The sequence below is a fragment of the Myxine glutinosa genome, chromosome 12 (genome assembly GCF_964187855.1).
Source record: "Myxine glutinosa chromosome 12, kmMyxGlut1.1, whole genome shotgun sequence".
NCBI classification, from domain to species: Eukaryota; Metazoa; Chordata; class Myxini; order Myxiniformes; family Myxinidae; genus Myxine; species Myxine glutinosa.
The window spans coordinates 18007961-18011336 of NC_136272.1; positions in this window are offsets into that span (position 1 = coordinate 18007961).

A 3376-nucleotide genomic window follows, 5' to 3' on the forward strand; every position below is an offset into this window, starting at 1 on the left:
AGCAGACAGAACTGTGCCAGGTAGCTACAGGTAAAACAAACAGGGTTTTAGGTTGTATTCACAAATGAGTGAGATCACAAATGAGTTTGTGATCCAATAACTTTCGTTCTCTGTATTCCCAGGCTTTTCACCCATAGCCTACTTCCTTGTGTAAATCTCAACTCAAAAAAAAAACATTAAAAAAAAAAAAAAAAACATTTCCTTCTCTGTTCTCATTCGTTTATTCATTCTTATTCGTTCGTTCGTTCTTCGACCACGTGTTTCTCCCCCATTTCCCCAGATAGTTTTCACTCATTAACCTTCAATGTTTACACTTTCCCCTCAAGTTATGTATTCCGTCATATTTTATAACACCTTTTTCTTCTTCTTCTTTAAAAGGCTGCTTTCGACTTGCTCACCAAATCAATTCATCCCAAAAAAAATATCCATCTCCTATAGTGCCTTTTTTCTACATTCCCTAAACTCTCCTGCACTCCATCCTCCATCCAGCGTCCTTAAACGTATTTTTAACTCGAAGGTCACAAGAAACTCATTTTGCAATAAATGTTTTTCGTTTCCCATAAATCGTACACTTTCAAAAATCCAATCTCACCCCTCCCCTCCAAATCTTCCCCATAACCCCTCCCCTCCAAATCTTCCCCATCACCCCTCCCCTCCAAATCTTCCCCATCACCCATCCCTTTCAAATCTCCCCCCTTGCCCCCTCCCTCCTAAACTACCCCCTCACCCCTCCCCGCCAAGACGCCCCCTCGCCCCTCCCCTCCTAGACTCCTGCCTCACCCCTCCCCTCCAAATCTCCCCCATATCCCATCCCTTTCAAATCCCTCCCCTTGTCCCTTCCCTCCCAAACTCCCCCCTCACCCCTCCCCTTCAAATCTCCCCACCCTCATTGCTTCTCAATTTCCCCCCTCTCACTCCCCCTCCTCAAAGCGTCCTCCCCGCTTCTTCCCCCTTCAAACTCTCACCTCCATCTCCCCCAACCTTCTGCCTCGCTCTTCCCCCTCCTCAAATAACACCTCATTGTGGCTCACCCAATCACCATCAAACCTTTTGTCCGCCCCATCCTTCCCTTTCTCCGAGCTATTCTGAAATCTCTGACACACCTTCAACAGCTCTCCCTATCTCTTCCACCTCTTCCACATCTTACCCTACCCCTCCTCCCCCCTGTTCTGTATCTGATGCTCCCCCTTCCTCTTCATTAACGGTATGGACCTCAAACATCCGGGGCCTTCGTTCAAACTTAACTGATCTCTCCATACAGGTTGCTTCTGTCAAACCAGACGTGATCTGCTTAACAGAAACTTTCCTTCTTTATGATGTCTCTGATTCCATAGTATCTCTCCCGGGCTACTCCCTCCTCCGGTATGATAGACCTGAGCCTCGTCCTGGAGGCGGGGTTGCTATCTTTATCAAAAACTCTCTTCCTCACTCGCCCTGCACTGCACTCTCTCCACCTCACCCCCAGGAATACCTCTGGCTACGGCTTCCCCTTCGCTCCCACCTCTTGTTCATATGTGTGTTGTACCGTCCACCAAACAGTGATGACTCCATCTACATCTCGCTGTCTGATGATATGGACCAACTTCTATCTACTCATCCCAACTCTCTCTTCCTCATATGTGGTGATTTCAATTGTCACCATGCCAGTTGGCTGGGTGTGGGTACCTCTCTCACCAGCCATGGCTCTTCAGCAAAGGACTTCTGCGACTCACTGGGACTGACACAATCTGTCAATTTCCCGACCCGGATCTCAGTCAACGGAACATCTTCTCTTCTGGACTTGGTTATGACTAACTTCCCTGAAAATGTCTGCTGCTCTTCTTCTGCTCCGATCGGATCATCTGATCATGTCCTTGTTAAAGTGGACATCTCTCTGACCATCCTCAGGGAGCCTGCTCAGCGTCGACGAGTCTGGCATTTCACTCAGGCCAACTGGCACGGTCTTCAAGCAGCCATCAATCATCTGGACTGGTCTCCCATCTCTACCACCTCTGACATCAACTCATCCTGGGAATTCTTCCAAAGTAAATTGCTCTCTCTCATGCACAGATTTATCCCATCTCGTCTTCAGTTGTCATACCCTTCCTCCCGTCCATGGTACACGGAATCTTGTGGTGAGGCTGTTGCCCAGAAACAACTTGCCTTCGTCTCCTGGAAAGCAAATCCAACGGAAGGAAATCTCATTTCCTTTCACAAAGCCCGAAACAAGTGTGTGTCCACCCTCAGGAGAGCCAGGAAACAATATCTCTCCGTTCTCAAGACCGAACTCTCTTATCTGTCTCCCTCTTCCAAATCCTGGTGGCGTCTGGTCAAATCCGTTTCTGGTGTTTGTTCCCCCTCCATCCCCTCCCTTACCTCAAACGGCTACACAGCTGACTCCGCACGTGAAAAAGCTGAATGCCTCAACTCTGTGTTTGCCTCTAAATCTTGTGTCCCAAACCCATCCCTCTCTGTACCCACCATACCCAGTCGTACCCTGCTGCTCCTGGACTCCGTGTCCTTTCCTCCTGACAAGGTGGAAAAGTTTCTGTCAACCCTCGACTCTGATTCTGCAACTGGACCCGACGGCATCAGCCCACGGGTCCTAAAATCCTGCTCTGCTGCTCTATCTCACCCTCTCTCTGTTCTCTTCACCCTCTCTTTTGCTCAAGGTCAACTGCCATCTGCTTGGAAATCAGCCAACATCACCGCTTTGCACAAAAAAGGTGCAAAAACAGATCCTAGCAACTACAGACCAATCAGCCTTCTCCCAATTATCAGCAAAGTCATGGAATCCATCATTGCTTCGGATATGAAATCTTTCCTCTTCTCCAATGGCTTGATCTCTGATCATCAATTTGGTTTCAGACCAGGTCACTCTACTCTGGACATGCTGCTTCTGCTGTCTCAACAATGGATGGAGGTCCTCAATGCCAAACAGGAAATTAGAGCTGTCTCCCTCGACATATCACGTGCCTTCGACACGGTCTGGCACCCCGCTCTGCTCACCAAACTCTCCTCCTTTGGTATCCATGGAAATCTCCACGCATGGCTGGCGGACTTCCTCTCTAGTCGTCGTCAACGTGTGGCCCTGAATGGGTTTCTCTTATCTCCTCTTCCTGTTCAGGCTGGAGTTCCCCAAGGCAGTGTTCTGGGCCCCGTGCTTTTTCTGGTCTTCATCAATGATCTCTCTGACTCTCTCGAAAATCCTCTCTATCTCTTTGCTGATGACTCCACTCTCTGCCGCTCCATTCCTCTTCCCTCAGATCGGCAGTCTGCTGCCTCCTCACTCTCTGAAGACCTGGACAAAATCACAGACTGGTCAAACAAGTGGAACATGTCTTTCAATCCTGACAAATCTCACACTCTTACTATGTCTCTCCGAAAAGATCGACTG